The following is a 6,000-nucleotide window of genomic DNA, read 5'->3' on the forward strand; positions in this document are numbered from 1 at the left end:
TTCTCTCCTTGGCTCGCTCCGGTCATTCTCGCGCGCGCAGCTTCCTTATTCCTCCTTTTTTACGAGTCGTTGCCTCTCCTGCTCTCGGCGCAGCAGAGAGAGAGAGAGAGAGAGAGAGAGAGAGAGAGTTAGTCTTTTTGTTCGGTGCATTTTTATATTTCAGATGGGGGAGTCGCTGCTGCTCTCCTCTTGTCGACGAGCCTTTTGATGCTCTGTGTGTGCGTGTGTGCGCGCGCGCGTGTATGTTACAGCTACGTGTCGAGGATTAAATTCGATGATTTTTTTTCTTTTTTTTTGCTTCGTTGATGTTTTGCTTGTACCCAAATGCACGCTTGATTGGAGGCGATTGTAAAAATTTTTATCTAAAATTTTTTAAGCCGTAATATTTTGGCACAGTGCGTGTTTGCGATGGTGGGGTGAAAAAAGGATGCTCGGTTATTAAACCGTGCCTCACGAGGATGCTTAATATAACAAAAATTATGACTAAAAATATTTTTGTCTTCGCTTAGTTAATATCTTATTTTTGGAAATTGTTCGACAACAAATTCGCCAAATTTTAATGAAGTTTAATTCTGCAAAAATGTAGTAAAAAATACGACCAAGCTTTTCTTTTGTAGTTGATGTTCTCGTGCCACGCAGTATCGTTAGTAATCTTTTTAACTTAAAAACGTTGAGATTTGTAAAGCTCAAGTTATTCCGCTTATTAGAAATCTCAATTTTCAATGTAAACAGTCGAAATAAGAAATAATCAGCACAATCAGATGGAGAAATCTTTTAGCAAAGCAAATCTGAAGAAAAAGACGTAAAAGACACACCTGCGTGTCTTGTTATAAAAAATAAAGATCCGAGAATATCGTATGAGAGGCAAACAAGCGTCGTGAATGTCTCCCAACAAATTCAAAACGTGAATAGTCTCGGCAGTATAAGATCGCGCGCGCGCAGCCCTTATCCGCCTGGCTCGGCGTTACGAGTCGTTGCGGCGGTGCCTGGTTTTCGCATCTAACTAAAAACACGCTCGTATTTCAAGCGCACGAGAGAGAGAGAGAGAGCGACAAAGCTGCGCACGTATATACCTTTTGCACATATCCACGTTCAAGCCGCAATTTATCATTCGAAAATTGAGATCTTAAACGTATTTACGTGATCCGTCATTGCATGTATATGCATGCGCGCTCGACTTTTTCCTCTGTCTTGGGACATACACAAACACACAGGTGATTTCACCGCGACAATGTCGACCTATATAGCGAAGACATTAGTTCGTAAATCATCGCTTCGGTGAATATGTCATAATTTCGTAGCGCATATTTACACGGAGCATGGTAAAACGAATGCTTGTGTAGTATTTACATCGAAGTATTTCTGAGAGCGTAAGAGAGAGAGAGAGAGAGAGAGAGAGAGAGAGTGGGGGGGGGGGATTGATAAGATAAAATGCGGATGGTAACGAGGCTGGTTATCGCCTTCCTCCTTTTTCGAGCAAACTCCAATTCTCATATATAAATAGATCCTCGCTATATGGAACGAGACGACTTTGCGTATGTAGCCAACAGCGCCAGCCGCACAGTTTTTGCATTTACACGTCAAGTAATTAAGGCTTGCGGCATCTGGTAGTATAATAAAGCGCGCGGCGGGAGAAAAATGAAAATTCGACCTATGAAATGAAGCATCGTCATGTCGGCAGCGAGAAAGAAAAAAAAAGGAACAGTTTCTTGGCAGGTGCATCGCGGATAATTAGCGCCGGCGCGTAATGAAGTCGTTTTGTCAAGTGAGCGTCCCAAATATGGATACACCGTGCACTCGTCATACTCGTTTTGTTAGCGCGCAAGACGTGCTGGCCAACCAATTTCTTTGCTTTCTTTCTCGGAGCCGAAGCTTGATTGAGGATTATGCAAATTATTCGTCGCGAGTAACGTTCAAAACTAGACGGCAATTTTCTTGCGCTGATAGTTTGCGCGAAATTGCGGCGACGCTGCGCCGCTGCGCATAGTCGACGTGTTTGCCTTGTACGCGCACGAGGCTGTTTTACAACATCCGTGTGCATATCGGCATACATAATGTGATGTGTCTTTCAATAGCCAAACAAAAATCGTACGCGAAATTGATCAACTGGATGTCTTCGTGATAGAACGTGCTCGGTACAGTGACTTGAAAAACGAAAGAAAGTTGCAGATCCAAAATGTATAATTGGCAAAAGTTTGGCGCATAAGAATTCAGTGGTAAAAACCGATTTGGTCAGGCGAGTCGACAATAGAGCATACTGCATTACCTCGCTCGTTCCGAAGACATCTCTATTTCACACAAAACCTCCATTATTTCTCATAGGAAGTACGCGGTAAAGATATTCAAGCGCTCGCCTCAGTGTCCATAAATACAGTCGTGTGCACGTATACGCAGAAGCCTATCAGCGTGCAGGCGCGCGCCGCGTAACGACGACGCGGGGACATTGTCGTGCGGGTATACGTAGGACGTTTCAATTTAAAGGGCCGTGCGAATAAACACTCGCATCTAATAGCCCCGACGGATCTATAAATCCGCGACGAGTTCTGCGCGCACCGCGGAATTCCTTTCTTGCACACACCAAAGCCAACACTGCTCCGGCTATACGGTTACGCGCCGTCGCCGCCGTGCGCTCGCTCTGTTTTTTCATTCCTCTTTCGCTGCTGCGGTGCACTTGCCTCGCTTCCTTCGAGTTGCTGCTGCTGCTCCTGCTGCTCCTGCTGCTATTGTCGACCGTAGCGCCTTCATTCTCTCAGTTTTTTGGCAAATCCAAGGATTCTCCGTCTAAACAATGATGCGCTTTGTTTCCGATGTCGTGAAACCTTTTCTCTTTTTCTCGAACCACTTGATAACCAACGTCTCCCCAAAACATTAACATTATTCAAATCCCCCTTCATTCTTCTCCTGCCCTCGCGATACACGCAGACACCTCGTAGTCGAGCGATCTAACAGTATAATATAATACCGAGAGCGCAAAGCTGTAGCCGCGCGGCGAGTAGTCGTGTATTTAACCCGGGGGGCATGATCGCCAGTAGAGCAAAGGAACGCGCCACATCTATTCTCTCTCTCCGTGATGGTTTGTAAGAAAAGCGGCCGCGCACGCAATTGGCCGATGAAGACGTTGTCGCGCTCACGTTGGGACCACCACCTCGTTACACGCTCTCTCTCTCTCTCTCGGCGGCGCGCACGCGACTTTTATGGCGTCAATCGGGGATGCGCGCAAAAAAACGTACCTTCAATGCCGCTTTTTCCCGTTACGCGCTCGCGCGCTTTCTATGCTAAATTTATATCGTAGCAGAGTGCTACGTGCCACGCGCATTGTATCGAGCCTCGCTTATCTGATCGATCCTCTTTTTCGACGTACATTCTACGTAGCTATCTTCGCGCGCCGCTTTCGCAGTTTCTCCGGTTTTCCGGGCTGTACGATGATGAATGCTCGGTATGTACGCGCCGGCAGGATGGTAGCAAAAAACGTAAGACACTCGTTTGCCCGTGCGTTAGCATCCGCGCCACACCTGCAGCTGATGTATTTTCTTTTAAACGAGTGCCAGTTTGTCGAGTTGGAAAGTATCCATTCGTCAAACCAATCGCTCGCTTTTATTGGCTTCTTCACTGCTCGGTCCGCGTATAATCATGCACTCGAGTCAAGTTTGCCATCCTTAATTTCTGTTAGCGGGCGTCGAACGCGCGAAATAACGTGCACGCGGCACGAATCGCACCGGGGGGGGGGGGGGGGAATGGATGTTGAAGATCAGAACAGTCAGTCAGTGCCCACGCGACAGCTTAAATCACCAAACAGTCTTGTAAACGCCACTAAACGACTGGTCCCCATCTACGAGTATTATAAGATGAAGAAGGGGGAGACGAAGAAAAGAGAGAAGAGTCGCGCGCGCTCACAATGGGCGTACGGTTTGCTGGAGCCCGCGACACACAAAGCACAACGCACATACTGGCGTTTTTATCTACCTTGTCGCGCGTCGCTTGCGAGGGTTGCTATCAACAGCGTGCACAGTCTCTTTTCTCTCATTTATCTTACTTATCTTCTGGACCTCGTGAGTTACGCGCCCAGGTCCTTTGGCTATATAGCTTTATCTGACCACGAGATTATTGAGCTTGCTGCTTCGATAAATGTGATTCGGCGTCTTTATTTATACTATGTGTTGCCATATTCGCGCGAGAGTGAGAGAGTGAGAGAGAGAGAGAGAGAGAGAGATAGATAGAGAGCAAACGTTCTCGCAGCACCTGCGACCAAGATTATCGAGCTGCGCGCGGAGATTCACCGCCGATTACCAATGCAAAACGTCGAACTAGATCGATGTAATGTATTGTGTGCATGTGCTTTCCAAATGTCTGAGACGTTGACGTGGGTGTACACCAATACTTTAAATTTACATTTACAGTCGCTCGCGATTGTTGCTTTTGTGATTGTGACATACTGTATAGTACAACCAAGATGTACACCAGCAAAAACGAGATCATTTGCACGAAGTCGTACCTAATTATAAGGTCGCAAACGAAAAATTGCTTCGTCGGCTCCTCAGTAGAAAATATCAAGCTACGATCAGACTACGATTATATTTCGCATGACCTCGGAGGAAAAAAAGCAGCGTATCGGATAGCTTCTTAAATTGTATATTTATATACCTGAAAACGTGATTGGGAGAATGTGAGGAGTACGGGTATCTCGGCGGTGGCAGTGACTGCACATCATATTCCGGCGAACTCAATCCCCTGCCACTGCATTTCGCTTAAGCCTCTTAAAACGACTGTGCGGCGATCAGATGTGTTTTTATTTTTCATTTTTCATTTTACTCTACAAGCTGCGCGTAACCATAGGCAGTACACCGCAAGCAACGTCCGGATTATGCGTCTTTGTATGTCTGGTACCGTGTAATGCGTTTAGCCACTGTGAAATGGTATACCTGTTCTATATGACATTTTCTATTTTTTCGCTTGGCAGCGTTTAAATGACTTTTTTCTTGTTTGTCGTGGAATAGCTTTGCATAAAAATAGCGAATTTCAATGAATCCAATAAAATTTTATTTATAAATTGAAATATTGAGTGTGTTGAACGAGCCGACCGTAACGAGCGGGAATAAGGATGAAGATAAAAAAGACCGCGAGGTTCCAAAATCAGTTCACTCGGCCAAGGCTGACTGCCAGTCAATGAACTTTCCGAGCCGAACACGAGAAGAAAAGTAAGAAGCATGTCAGCCGCAAGAAGAATGAGAAGCAGAAGAGGGAGAAGAAGAAGGCGTAGGACGAGCAGAGGGGGCGCAAAAGATCATCCGTGGATCGTATGCTCCGCGCGTGGACAAGGTCGCGGCTACACCGTTATATTCGGTGAACAGAGATAAAAGCTTGCTGCGCGTCGAAGCGCACGATGATCGATAGACTATGCCCCCCTCTCTCTCTCAGAAGTTTTTGTTGCCGGCGGCGAGACGACTCTGTTTAATCGCCTTAATTGCCGCGAGTGTTAATGAGTCGCGCACGCGCGACAATGAAACAAAGAAAACAGGTCGTCGTTCAAGAAATTAGATGCTCTCTGCTTCTCTCTCTCTCTCTCTCTCTCTCTCTCTCCCGCGAAGCTGCGTCTTGGCTAATGAGATTATTCAATGCTCAGATAACGAGAAAAACCTGACGGCTACTCGTCATTAGATCAATTAGTCAAATGAATAGGTTGGTCTGAAACAATAAACATGCTTCTCGACTGGGCGACGACTTGACAGCACAAAAACACGCGGACAAAAAGCTTTTCTTCGCAGAAACGCAGCGGACAGTGCTACGCCGCTTGTGTAATTCATCGATAACACCTGCGGAATTCAACGCGGAAAGAAGGCAAATCCATTGTGAGTGTACTCGACTTTCGAGATCTGACCGAGGATTATATGTATCACGAGCTGAATGCTTTAAATTTACATAGACGTATGTTGGTGGCGCGACAACGTTCGTGCTCGCCATTCGTCAGCACGCGTCCGTTATCTTATATACCAAAGCAACCTG

The sequence above is a fragment of the Phymastichus coffea genome, unplaced genomic scaffold, assembly GCF_024137745.1.
Source record: "Phymastichus coffea isolate CEN01 unplaced genomic scaffold, Cenicafe_Pcof_1.1 PCOF00225, whole genome shotgun sequence".
Classification (NCBI taxonomy): Eukaryota; Metazoa; Arthropoda; class Insecta; order Hymenoptera; family Eulophidae; genus Phymastichus; species Phymastichus coffea.